Consider the following 15000-nt stretch of genomic DNA (forward strand, 5'->3'; position numbering starts at 1 on the left):
TATCCATTGGGCTTAAAGGGACACTGTATGAGATTTTTTGTTATTTATTTCCAGAATTCATGCTACCCATTCACTAATGTTACCTTTTTCATGAATACTTATCACCACCATCAAATTCTAAGTGTTCATTATGACTGGAAAAAGTACATTTTCCATAAATGAAAAGGGGGATCTTCTCCATGGTCCGCCATTTTGAATTTCCAGAAATAGCCATTTTTAGCTGAAAAAATGACTGTACTTGTGCCATACAATAAAATATTAATTTATTACTTAGTAAACTTTCATGAAAATATAACATTTGGCCTTAGACAACACATTTTCAATGAGCAGCATAGTTGCAGTACCTTTTTTGACCATTTCCTGCACAGTGTCCCTTTAATGGTGATGTGACTCTAATAGTTAGGGAAAGATATGGATATTTTGGGAAATCTGTGAACTAATTTCTTACCAATAGATTTTTTTACCATGTGTTCTTACAGGTGTCTGGACACACCTCACAATTTATCCACGGCCAAATCCAATGGGAATTTCCGTGACACCCCGTCAAAGTTGGGGTGCACAGAAGGCCTATCTAAAAATTGGAACACTGCAGATTGGGGGGAAAGGATGCATAATGGGTCATAACTTCTGAAGTAAACTACATACAGAGACAAATGAACACATTTTTCCATACATTACTGACCCAGTGAATTCAATTGAGGGGTATTTTTAGACATTTGACCACATTTGAACTCTGTTTTTGGTCAAAAACGGCAAAAAATGGCCTTAAATGTTTAGAAATGTTCATTTTTTTAAACATATTTCCAAGTTTGTCCATTATAACCACTTGCTCTTTATTTCTCATTTACAGTATGGCAATATACTGTATATGGTCTGGGTTTGATTATTCTATTGGTATTAAGCTGAAATAATAACCCAAAGTTCACCATTTTTAACCTTTTAATGCCCAAGACTGGAACCCAGAAAAAAGGTTGCAGAAGGGGCCATGACTTCTGAAGTAAATTACTTACAGAGAGAAATTAACACATTTGGCCATACAATAGTGACCCTGTGAATACAATTGAGTGGTTGTTTTGGACATTTGACCATATTTAAACTGCGCTCTTGGTCAGAAAACTGCAAAAATCGCTTTAAAAGTGTAGAAATTCAGTCATAATTTTTAAGTTTTATTGCGTCTGTTTTCACCTCTTGCTCTTTATTTCTCATTTAAAGGATGACAATATACAGTATAAGGTATGGATTTGATTATTTAATTGGTATTAAGCTGAAATAATACCCCAAAGTTTACATTTTTAACCCTTTAATGCCCTAGACTGGAACCTGGAAAATGATAAAACTGTCAGAATGAGGAATAACTTTGGAGGTAAAAGGCATGCAGACAAAAATAAGTACATTTTTCCATACAATACTGACCCAAGAAATGAAATGGAGTGGTTGGTTTTGACATTTGACCACATTTAAACTGAATTACAGGACAAAACAGCCTAAAATGTGTTGAAAATCAACCGTCTTTTCATTCGTTCAAACTAAGAATTTAATCAGTGTAAGTCCACTTTATAGGCCTACTCTATTTTGGCTTTTCAGGTTTGATGCAAAAGATTCACTAAAGTGAGATTCTGTTTCAGATTAATACCCAATACAATAACCAAATTGAGTCGGTAGATGATAAATTAAGAGGTGGTAAAAAAACACACACAATAACATTGGAAACAATGAGAGGGTGGTGATTTTTTGGGACACATTTTAGGTAATTTATTGCTTATTTTGTCCAGAAATGCTGTGCAAGTGTTGCCAAAAGTAAAAAACAACCACTTCATGTCGTTTCTTGGGTCAGCATTGTATGGAAAATCTGTGTTTATCTGTGCCAAGGGCCCAAAAATGGGGTCAGTGCCAGGCAAATTCTCACTGCGTAGGCCTATATATTTTCAAAACCTGTGTGTCTCTGGAGTATAGTTGTCTGATAGCAAGTTAGACATCATAGCTGTTGGATTTAACGTTTGTACATCCTCTCAAGAACCTGTCCCTAAGGGGGATTTTCTGAAAAGTGACTTTTTGTCTACCCACTAACAACAGGCCACAGAACCTTCCAAGCATCACTTTACCATTACTTACATAGTCCTTGATGTTGACAGACATAGAGGAATTCATTACATGTAAATTGTATAGCCTATAAACCATGGCCGACAATTGGTTTTACAATTGAGAGCCTATTTTCTAATAATACAAAAACTCAACTACTGTAGAATCATGCTGTCAATCCATAGTGTTGTGAATGTTAACCTTTCACCAGGGAGTTGAATTATATGAAAAATGCCATAATATGGGTATACATTAGAAATAGTTTTACTTTTCTGTAAGTAAGCACAACCTAATAAATGCATCAGATTTAATATTTTTGAATTAAATGAAATTAACTTCTCTACTATTGCACTGCAATGAAAAAGGTACATAAGAAATGCATTTGTAGCATGATGAGACATGTGCCTTTAGCAATCTGCTGTGACAGGGCTCATCATGTGACTGGTAGGCACCAATACTCATGAACGGCATGACGTTTTCCATGTGCGTTACGCCCTTTTGTGGGGAAAAACAGCCAATGCAAGTCAATTGGTGGTGTTGGGGTTTAATAAACGAAAGATAAGGACCTGTAGACTAGCGTTGTTCACGTGCAACATGCCGAAACGTGTTGTGTTTCCAGTTGTTCAAATAATATAGCCAAACAGCCGTGGAGAAGCATGGACTGTGTTCATTTAGGCAAGCCGATGTAGCATGTAGCTGATGAGATATTCGGTTTGATTTCCCTCAGAAAGGGGTGTAACACACATTTACGAGCGAAGTACCCGGATGGCCGTTCATGCCTAGGCAGTATTTGGTGTTTTCAGGTACTCTTGGAGGGGGCAGCTTTTATTGTTTTTGGCATCGTGGCCAGTTTCCTTTCTCCTTGCACGGGCGTCCATGCCCAGACGGATCTGCACTATATGGAAAAGTGGCAGTCCTGTGTAGTCTCTTCAGCTCATGAAGCTGCTTGGAGTGTGGCTGCTAGCCGGTTTCTAGCCAGACTGCTGGCTTTGCTACTTGTGCAGCCACCATGTCGTCAGTAATCTGCCCTGATTGGCAGTCATCTAGTTGACGTGAATTGAGTGTCCAGTCCACATGTTTGTGACGAAGTTCACTCACTACTTCATGAAGCAGCTTTTTATGTCTTGGGAAGTCACATTAGATATTTCTGTCCCCCTTTTTTGCCAAGCATTCAACCCCACCTTTTTAAGACCATGCAGATCTCATTGTGATCATGCAAATATCTGCGGAATTGCAAACACGACTATTAACTGCTGGGGGTGGGGTTGTGGCTTGACCTGGTAAACTGGATTACAGACTCCCATCTCAGTTTGTCAGACTGGGGGACCTAACATCAGAGTGTGTGGTCAGTAGCACTGGTACTCAGGACCGCTGACTGCTTTGGCTGTGCCCAGAACAAAGCCATCAGAAAGGGCCCCCAACTCAATACATTCAATGTAATGGAGACCGGATTCTGGGCCCCATCTCTCCCTGGGCCCAGGACAGTTGACCCCTCCTGTCAGCTTCCCTGCTGGTGCACCACAGGAAACCACATTCCCCAGTAGCATTTACCCTTTTCTGTACTCCACCGAATTTATCTACAGCTTAGAGCACTTTGTTGGTGGGTGCCAGGCTAACCAGATACAGCTGAGCACCACTAAATCCAAGGGAGATGGGCTTGCTTGAGTATTTCAGAAACACGTACATTAGAGCATCTCTGAATGCACAGCATGTCGAACCTTGTGCTGATGGGCTACATTTGCAGAAAACCACACCAGATGCCTCTACAATCAGCTAAGAACAGGAAAATGAGGCTATAACTCACACAGGCTCACTAACATTGGTCAATATCAGATTGGACAAATACTGTAGCTGCTGCTTTTTTATGCAACACATATTGGTGACAGTCCTTGGTGCAATGTGGGTTTAGGTGCCTTGCTCAAGGACACTTCAGTCATGAAGGTGTAGGGAGAGGTAAGGATGGGATTTGAACCTGCAACTCAGTGAACTTCAATCCAACTCCCTAACCATTACACCACGGATGTGAAAAAGTTTTTTTTGGGGTGACCATGAAATCCAAAGTTAACCATGGTTTATTGAGCATGGTTTGTGGCTATGGTTAAAACATGGACACAAACCATGCTGAAAAAAACAAGAAAAACATAAATAACCATGCTCCAATGGTTATGGTTACCCAAACAAAAACATGCATAAGCCATTGTAATTCTATGGTTGTTTCAGAGTACTTAGAGAAACCATGGTTACTTTACTATAGTAAAACCATGGTTGATTTTCATAAGGGCTTTAGCACCATTTGAACTATGCTGGAATGCCACAGCCTACCTGAGTATCGTTGAAGGCAGTTAAAGCAGTTCTGTAAGCAAAAAGGGGTCCAATAGAGCACTAGCAAGGTGTACCTAATAGGGATGCAAACGATTAATCGATGAATCGACTTTAATCGATCAATGCGTTAATCGATTAAAAAACATTAATCGACAGTTCAACTGACAAGAGACCCAGGTGAAATGGGCATGTGAAGAGTGTGTGTGAAGAGGGGTGTGAATAGTGGGAATATTTAAATCACCTTTGGATTAAAGAATTGAAATAGAATTAATTTAAATGTGGTATTTTATCTCAATTTTTAATTACATTTTTTATATTTAGAAGGTTTTTTTCGAGAAACATTGAGATTTCGGGCGGAAAACGCCGCTTATCAATTAATCGTAAGTCGATCGATAAGGCTATCAACTAATGATTAATGAATTAATCGATAATTTGCATCCCTTGTACCTAATTAAGTGGTCGTGTATACCTAGATACAACTTCTTTTTTTTTTATCTCCAACAAAAGCTATTATTAGCAGTGATGCAATTATGTATGATTTGATAAGGCATGAATTGCCATATTACATCATTTTATTTTGAAACATAAATAAAAATGACAAACTGGATGGTGTAACTATCAGGTTAAATGTTTATCTTAATTAATATGTATATTCAAACCACTGTAGAAAGCTGGAATAACAGCCAGAAGTGGTCTAAGCGAAACTTAGGCGGTTTTCTTTTTTTTCTTTCTTCAAATGGCATATTTACAGTATATCACGAAAGTACGAAATACACCCCTCACAGTTTTGCAGATTTTTGAGTATATCTTTTCATAGGAAAGCATTACAGAAATGTAACTTTGACACAATGATTAGTGACCTTTTAACAACATATTTAACCGCTTAAATTTCTTGTTCACAAAATACAGCCATTAATGTATGAACATGTACTCACAAAAGGGTCATTCCATGTCAATTCACACGCCTTCCCCACATGACCCTCTCCGATTGAGCCGATATCTCACATACAGGTACCTTTTGATGTCAATTGAAAGAATACCAAGTATTAGCACCCTACGTCTAACAGTTGCGGAGATGAAGCCCTCCGAAGTTGGGGTGCCATGCCCACTTTTCAAGCCTGTGAATTGCATACAAAATTTACAAGCAGATTTTGACACCTCTGGTTTTAGTTTGAAGGAAGATACAGGCCTAAAAATCACCATGGCCCCTCAATATGACCCTGTCTACCAGATGATGTACTTACAAATGGCATGCCTTGATTATTTTTGGCTATATTAAGCCTTAAAAACTGAATTAGTGAAACGCGTGTTGAAGAGTCTTGCCACTTTGGGGTTCCAGATCTTGGAAACTATGTATGCTTTGGGAGTTATAATTGATTTTCCTTCATATTTGGGAACTGTACAGTGTATTCCAAAAAAAAGTAGGGCACTCAGCCTTTTAATGATGGAATAGGAGGGACTCAAAAACAGCTTTTGGACAAAATGACCTTACGGTACCCTCTACTTCAGGCCTCAAATTAGCCATGTGGGCACTTGATGACTGGAACGCCCTTTTAACCCCATGTACAGTAGCACTGTATCAAACATTCAAGCTTGGAAAAACTTTGTTTTTCAAAGTTCTTCATATTAATCTTGGCCTTCAAAGTATATGTTTTTGTCTATGTCTTATCACAGTGTCTGTTTTGTCTGCTGCCATCTGCTGGTCTAAAAAAGTAACAACAGCGTAATGTAAGAAAACAAAAGGGGCTGGAAAATCTTGCCAGGATTAATATGAAGAACTTTGAAAAACAAAGTTTTTACAAGCTTGAATGTTTGATACAGTGCTACTGTACATGGGGTTAAAAGGGCGTTCCAGTCATCAAGTGCCCACATGGTTAATTTGAGGCCTGAAGTAGAGGGTACCGTAAGGTCATTTAGTCCCAAAGCTGTTTTTGAGTCCCTCCTATTTTATCTTTTAAAGTCTGAGCGCCCTACTTTTTTTGGAATACACAGTACAGTTCCCAAATATGATGGAAAATCAATTATAACTCCCAAAGCATGCATAGTTTCCAAGATCTGTAACCCCGAAGTGGCAAGACTCTTCAACACGCATTTCACTAATTCAGTTATTAAGGGTTAATATAGCCAAAAATAATAAAGGCATGCCATTTGTACGTACATCATCTGGTAGACAGAGTCATATTGAGGGGCCATGGTGATTTTTAGGCCTGTATCTTCCTTCAAACTAAAACCAGAGGTGTCAAAATCTGCTTGTAAATTTTGTATGCAATTCACAGGCTTGAAAAGTGGGCATGGCACCCCAACTTTGGAGGGCTTCATCTCCGCAACCGTTGGACGTGCGGTGCTAATACTTGGTATTCTTTCAATTGACATCAAAAGGTACCTGTATGTGAGATATCGGGTTAATCGGAGAGGGTCACCTGGGGAGATTCTAGGGAATCATGTGAATTGACATGGAATGACCCAAAAGTGAGTACACCCCAGATTAAAATCCGGTAGAGAAGGGGCTATGTTGGCTCGAATCGTCTCGAAATGAAACGAAATGAAAAGGGATGACAAGGGAGGTCATCAGTGTGGGTTTCAACCTTTCTTTGCATTGAACTTTTAAATTTTGAGTCTGCATCTGGCTTAAATAGATTGGTGTGAGATTTGAATGCAATCCTATGGAGAATATCATGATCTGCTTCAGTAGTCACAGTGCATGTTGACATGCATGTTTCTTTTAGGTGTATTTCAGATTGCCAATGTTGACAGCATTCATGCATCCCCAAACCATGTCAGTCCCACTACCATGCTTGGCTTATGAGAGGATGCACCTTTTTTGTACAACTCACTTGTTTACCACCACACATGCTTGACACCATCTAAAGCAAATTTGTTTATCTTGGTCTCTTCAGATCACACAACATGGTTCCAGTGATCCATATCCTTGGTCTGTTCATCTCTCTTGAGACCAAGATAAACAAATTTGCTTTAGATGGTGTCAAGCATGTATGGTGGTAAACAAGTGAGTTTTACAAAAAAGGTGTATCCCACATTCTGACATTTTTTTTTTTATCATTTTCCGGGCTCCAGTCTAGGGCATTAAAGGGTTAAAAATGTAAACTTTGGGGTATAATTTCAGCTTAATACCATTAAAATAATCAAATCCATACCTTATTCTGTATATTGTCATCCTTTAAATGAGAAATAAAGAGCTAGAGGTGAAAACGGATGCAATAAAGCGTGAAAATATGACTGAATTTCTACACTTTTAAAGCCATTCATTTGCCGTTTTTTGACCAAAAGCGCAGTTTAAATGTGGTCAAATGTCCAAAACCACACAATTGTATTCACTGGGTCGCTATTGTATGGACAAATGTGTTAATTTGTCTCTGTATGTAATTTACTTCAGAAGTTATGGCCCCTTCTGCAACCTTTTGTCTGGGTTCCAGTCTAGGGCATTAAAGGGTTAAAAATGGTAAACTTTGGGTTATTATTTCAGCTTAATACCAATAGAATAATCAAACCCAGACCATATACAGTATATTGCCATACTGTAAATGAGAAATGAAGAGCAAGTGGTTATAATGGACACAACTTGGAAATATGATTAAAAAAATGAACATTTCTAAACATTTAAGGCCATTTTTTGCCGTTTTTGACCAAAAACGCAGTTTAAATGTGGTCAAATGTCCAAAAATACACCTCAATTGAATTCACAGGGTCAGTATTGTATGGGGAAAATGTGTTAATTTGTCTCTGTATGTAGTTTACTTCAGAAGTTATGACCCATTATGCATCCTTTCCCCCCAATCTGCAGTGTTCCAATTTTTAGATAGGCCTTCTGTGCACCCCAACTTTGACGGGGTGTCACGGAAATTCCCATTGGATTTGGCCGTGGATAAATTGTGAGGTGTGTCCAGACACCTGTAAGAACACATGGTAAAAAAATCTATTGGTAAGAAATTAGTTCACAGATTTCCCAAAATATCCATATCTTTCCCTAACTATAATGGCATTGTGTAAAGAAAAGCTTGCTAATATGGCTTCCTAACACGTCCAAAGCTCAAACTATGTACATGACGTGAAATTCTAGCCCATTTTGACATTGTGTTGTACCCCACTCATTAAGGAAAGAGAAACCGACAGTCTTGTCTCCTATCGTAAGCACGTTTACACCATCCATCTCAACCTGCACACCGACAAATGCACACCAGCCAGTAGTCTATTAGTTATCTATCAGCAAGCACAGAGCCATAGAGACCATGAGCATTTGCATACGAGTATATATGAAGAGTTCAGATGCAAAACCCCCTAAATGCCTTTTCAGAAAATAATCTTAATTCATTTTTATTTAATACAAAGATATCAAAAAAAAAATTTATTTATGTAATATAACTATTTATATGTATTATATGTATCAAGTACATTAATGTAAAGCAAACCAACAACTTGGTTCTCTAAAAATATAGAAGTGCAGGTCTTCAGAAATGGAGTTAGGGGGTTTTGCATCTGAACTCTTCATATGTGTCTGCAGCCATGCATCATTGTGCTAATTGATATGCACGTGTGTGGAAAAGTGGAGTTCATTAATATTGTTCCCCAAATTAATAATTAATATATTAATCCCGGGAAAAATGTAGGTGTCTTTTAGTAAGTTTCCGAACAGCATAACATGAAGAAAGGAGGTGTGTGTGTGATTGGGTAGGTGCGTGCGTGCGTGCGTGCGTGCACGCAATGAGCTCCAGACTCCAGTCATGGTTCCACTGTGCCTCTCATCACTGCTTAGTGGGTGTGTTGAATTCCTGCAGTGTGTGTGTGTGTGTGTGTGTGTGTGTGTGTGTGTGTGTGTGTGTGTGTGTGTGTGTGTGTGTGTGTGTGTGTGTGTGTGTGTGTGCACGCGTGTGTGCGTGCGTGTGTGTATGTGTGTGTATGTGTGTGTGTGTGTGTGTGTGTGTGTGTGTGTGTGTGTGTGTCTCAGCACAGCGTAGTGGGTGTGTTGCACTCCTGCAGTGTGTAGCCGTCATGGCGGTGTGTGTGTGTGTGTGTGTGTGTGTGTGTGTGTCTCAGCACAGCGTAGTGGGTGTGTTGCACTCCTGCAGTGTGTAGCCTTCATGGCGGTGTGTGTGTGTGCGTGCATGCGTGTGTGTGTGTGTGTGTGTGTCTCAGCACAGCGTAGTGGGTGTGTTGCACTCCTGCAGTGTGTAGCCGTCATGGCGTCAGCTCCCCCTCATTCATCATCATCAGCGTGTAAATCTGTTGCTGCAGAGCAGAGCAACTTTATCAACTATCAACCATCCCCACACACTACTGTGTGTGTGTGTGTGTGTGTGTGTGTGTGTGTGTGTGTGTGTGTGTGTGTGTGTGTGTGTGTGTGTGTGTGTGTGTGTGTGTGTGTGTGTGTGTGTGTGTGTGTGTGTGTGTGTGTGTGAATTCCTACACACTCCTGTGTCTCTCAGTCTCTATCAAGCATCCCCACACACTCACTATCCTGTCCAGGCCCGGATTAACGCACATCAATGGCGTATTTGCCATTGAGGAAAGGGAGGACGATCCTCCCTCAAAATAATAAAGCCAGATCTTCCAGTATAAATTACAGAAAACAAAACATATTTATTATATATTTGTTATATAATTGTTGGTATTTTACAGCTATTTAGCAATAAAAACATATACTTCAGCGCTTCTAATTCACATAATAGACCTTAGAGGACCGTCCTCCCTTCCATCCTCATTGACTTCCATTATAAATGGTGAAAACCCGGGCGTAGCGCGGGCTTTACTTTTTAACATTGAAGTGAATGGAGCTTAGGGAGGACTTTCCTCCCTTTAGGCGGGTCTAGAGCCATGGAAGTAATCTGCCTATCAGCGAAGCTGAATTTATCGAAAGCCAACCAGAATATGACGAGTTGGGTTGACAGACGACAAGCATGAACTCGGTCGTCATGACAACGATATACAAATCTACCGTGTGAGAAGAATGCGGCAGCAGACAGTGGAAAGTTTGGAGTAATTGGCGAATGTTTTATGAACCCTTAATAAATACAAACGAAAGATCAACTGTTTTCATGTTGTGAATCGTGCAATATCACTCCCTGGATTTAGATTGAAAACCGAGTGGAAAGGTCAGTGTGTTATATCAGTCTCTCACGTCACTCGATCACTACACAATGCAAGCGAAGCACGGATGCAAATCGCATTCATGATTCAAATGGTCGGACACCATCACCAACATTTTTAAAAGGTAGTCTTGTTTCAGCATGTCCTACGTGCACAAATAATACCCTCAATGCTTGTATTTGCGTTTCTCCTTCGTGCTTTTCTCCCAAAAGAGGGTTATTTACAAATGGGAATAAGAATGCTTTAGGCTGTGCATGAATGCAGCACTGACCCTAGACTGGCGTTCTTTTCTCCCTCCTCAAGACGAGAAACATGACAGCACGAAGCTTTAACCTCTTCATAAAACGTCTCTGGCTAAACTTCCAACATGTAGCCTACATCATGTTATGTAGTTTCATTTGGGTGGAATTAGGAATACTCGGATTTACAAAGTAGGCCTAATGTACGACATATTTTGTATTCGGAAATAGCCGGACGCACGCCGTTCCACAACGCTCGCCAGCTCCTCCTTCCACAGCTGCACAGCTGCTGTCGCTCTCAACGCAGACTCAAACGCAAAACGGATAGGCGACCACAACGTTGTAAAAGCCATGTAGCCTACCATGTTATGGATCATAAATAAGATTTTAAAAATAAGATAATGGAAGGGGTTTAAAATGTTTGAAAATCTGTAAGAATATGTTGGAAGGAGTTGAGTTTAAAACCCTTAGGCCTAGGCTATACAAGTCACTCAATGTCCTAGGCATTCCCAGGGTCTTCAGAATTGTCCATTTGTGCCTATGGTTAAAAAACAACAACAAAAAACCACACAACTGACAGGATGAGATGCCAGCTGCCTTTGGTCAAAGTTAGATATACTCCCTATGAAACGTTCTACTTTCTATAATATTTTTCTTCACTCTCTTTCTTTCCCCTCAAACACTTAGGGCAGTTATGTGTGAATATATTATACAAAGTTTGTTTCAATTATTTTATAGATGTCATAGGCCTAAGTCAGCTTTCCAGACAACACAATGCCATATCAATTAAGTTACCTATTAGGCCTACAACCTAATACTAAACATCTGCCATTACTAACACATTTTCCCGCATCTACCGAATGACCACCTCCTTGTCCTCCCTAATTTTTATGACCAAAAGACGCCACTGACGCACAGGCTACTTGCCATGGGCCCCCACAGGCTAGATATGGCTGCAGCCTAGGGGTCCCCACCTGCCATGGGGCCCCCACAAGCTAAATATTGCTGCAGCCTAGGGACCCCCACCTGCCAGGGGTCCCCACAGGCTAGATATGGCTGCAGCCTAGCCCCCCCCCACCTGCCATGGGGCCCCCACAGGCTAGATATGGCTGCAGCCTCGGGCTCACCTGCCAGGGGCCCCTACAGGCTAGATATTCAAGATTCAAGATTCAAGATTCAAGATTAGTTTATTACATCTTATTATAGGTTTGAAGCCTATAAAGAGTAAAAATTGTTGTGTTTTTCTTGTGTCCTCAAAAATATTTAAAAAATATAAATAAAAAAGAGAGGGTGGGGGGGTGGAAAAAAGTGCAAAGAAAGTGCCTTGTTGTCTTCAGCATGAATTCAGTAATCTTATTGCTTGGTGGAAGAAACTACTTTGGAGTCTGGTAGTATGAGATTTCAGGCTTCTGTACCGTTTCCCAGATGGTAACATAGTAAACAGTCCATGGTTGGGGTGACTAGGATCAGCCAAGATTTTCTTTGCCTTCCTGATGCTCCTTCCCTCAAATAGCTCCAGTATGGAGGGTAAGTCACAGCCGCATATATTCTGAGCTGTACGCACAACCCTCTGTAGAGCTCTCCTGTTGGCTTGAGAGCAGTTCCCATACCATGCAGTAATGGTCCCCGTCAGAATGCTCTCGATGGTGCCTCGAAAAAACGACCTCAGGATCTTGGGTCTCATCCCAAACTTCCTCAATCGTCTGAGGTGGTACAGACGTTGCTGGCTTTTTTTAACAATGCGCTGTGTGTGACTGTCCCAGGTGAGGTCCTCTGAGATGGTAACGCCAAGGAATTTAAAGTCTCTCACCCTCTCCACTGTCTCACCGTTGATGTTAATGGTTTCAAACTGGTGTTCTTTCCTCCTGAAGTCAACTATTCATTATTTTGTCTTGGACACATTCAGAGACAAGTTGTTTCCTCTACACCACTCCATGAGGTTGTTTATTTCTTCCCTGTAGGCTGTTTCATCATTGTTTGAGATTAAACCGATAACAGTGGTATCATCTGCAAACTTGATGATGGTGTTGTTGTTGTGTATAGCCACACAGTCATGCGTATATAGAGAGTAGAGGAGAGGGCTCAGAACGCAACCTTGCGGAGCTCCCGTGCTGATGGTCAAGGAGGATGATGTGATGGAGCCCATTCTCACCACCTGTATCCGTGCTGAGAGGAAGTCTAGTATCCAGCTGCAAAGGCCACTGTGAATTCCTAGACTCCGGAGTTTGTCGTCGAGTATGCTGGGGACAATGGTGTTAAAGGCTGAACTGTAGTCCACAAACAGCATCCTTACATAGGTGTCTTTTTTTCTCCAGGTGTGTTAGGGAGGTGTGCAGTGCGCTGGTGATGGCATCATCAGTTGATCTGTTCTGTCTGTAGGCAAACTGGTGACAGTCAAGCGTAGGTGGAATCATTTCGCAGATGATGTTCTTCACAAGCCTTTCAAAACATTTACTCACGATGGGGGTGAGGGCTACAGGTCGCCAATCGTTCAAGCTGGTGATTTGTTTTTTCTTAGGCACTGGAACAATGATAGATGACTTAAAGCTGCTTGGCACCACACACATGGACAGGGAGAAGTTGAAGATGTCTGTAAACACACCAGCCAGTTGCTCTGAACACACTTATATGGCTGCAGTCTAGGGGCCCCACCTGCCAGGGGCCCCCACAAGCTAGATATGGCTGCAGACTAGGGGGGGCTCACCTGCCAGGGGCCCTTACAGGCTAGATATGGCTGCAGCCTAAGGGTCCCAACCTGCCATGGGCCCCTACAGGCTAGATATGGCTGCAGTCTAGGGGCCCCCACCTGCCATGAGGCCCCCACAGCCTTACTGGGGGGCCACCTGCCATCCCCACTTCTTCATCTTTGTGGTTCTTAGTCTCTACCAAGCATCCCCACTCACTATCATATCTCTTACTCTCTATCAAGCATCCCCACTCACTATCATGTGTCTTAAAGGGGTATGCCACTACTTGTATTTTGGGGCTTAATACAGTTAAAATCGTTGGCCAGAATTTATATAGGTGGTAAAGTGTCTTATTTTTCATGTAAGCCGTTGTCTTGTATTAAGACAAGTTAAAAGAGGGAGTATGTCGCTAAGCTAGTGAAAGTCAATGGATCCGTGTAGCATGTAGCAATGCTACATGGATGCATTGACTTTCACTAGCTTAGCGACATACTCCCTCTTTTAACTTGTCTTAAGCTAGATTTATGCTTCGCTCGCATAGAATCTGCGTCCGTCCGTTTTCTGNTTATGCGAGTCCCCGCCCCCCTCTCAGAGGCGCTGCGCCCGTCGTCTAGCGCCTCGAAAAAATTCTAACTATCCGTCGGACGGACGCGGAGTACGCAGACAAAAAGGCACTATGATTGGTCGTCTCGCTACTTCCTTGTTCTGTTCTTGTGGCAGCGCAATGCCAGTAGTTTGCGAGAGCAGAGCTGTATTCTGTTAAAAACTTTATTAATGCCTTGTGTGTAAATACACGAAGCTAAGCTAAGTAACAAACAATGCATCAGTTGAACACTCGTGGCACAATGCCTGCGGTTTTACTACCGTTCCTCCACCGAATGTAAACACACATCGGCAGAATCAACTGTCTTTACATGCTTGCATTTTCTGCTCGTGAAAACAGACTGGGTATGTCAAATAATGATACCACTGCATTGCCTTTGCAATTTGTGTGAAAATACCTAGCTAACCGGGATAGAAAGCAACATTGCTTGACCGCAGTGCTTACAATGTAGTGAAAGTATCCTAATCGCGCAATTTCAAATGTGGCTGGCAACGAGACCTCGGACCTCGCAGAGCTCGCAGATGCATGAATACAAAATTGGTTCGTGGCCACTCCCACGCGACTTTTCACGCTCGCAGTTGCTGAAGTCTAATCTGACCTTTAAAGCAAGACAATGCTTCACATGAAAAATAAGACACTTTACCACCTCTATAAACCCCAGCCAACGATTTTAACTGTATTAAGCCCCAAAATAGTGGCATACAAATTACAATTCTGCAACTGTACCCGTTGGGTCTGGTCGCTAAACACTGTTGATGTTACAGATCTGCACCCGAGGTCTCATGTCGTTAGCCACGCTTGGCCACATAGCTACAATGCTACAGTACAACAGTAGTCAGACTGCAGGCATTGTGCCGCGAGTGCTTAACTGATGTATTGTTTGTTTGTTACTTACTAATTCAGTCATTGTAGCTTCATTTATTTTACACACACTAGAAAGAAAGCCGTCGTATTTCACAGAATATTG

The 15000-nt window shown here is 41.3% G+C and overlaps 1 protein-coding gene across 1 annotated transcript in view; it reads left to right on the forward strand.

Moving 5' to 3' along the window:
- ndst2b (N-deacetylase/N-sulfotransferase (heparan glucosaminyl) 2b) overlaps window positions 1-15000 on the forward strand; it is a 64090-nt gene that overhangs the window by 10879 nt on the left and 38211 nt on the right. The gene's annotated exons all lie outside the window — the stretch shown is intronic.

This window comes from Engraulis encrasicolus, chromosome 17 (assembly GCF_034702125.1).
Source record: "Engraulis encrasicolus isolate BLACKSEA-1 chromosome 17, IST_EnEncr_1.0, whole genome shotgun sequence".
Taxonomy (NCBI): Eukaryota; Metazoa; Chordata; class Actinopteri; order Clupeiformes; family Engraulidae; genus Engraulis; species Engraulis encrasicolus.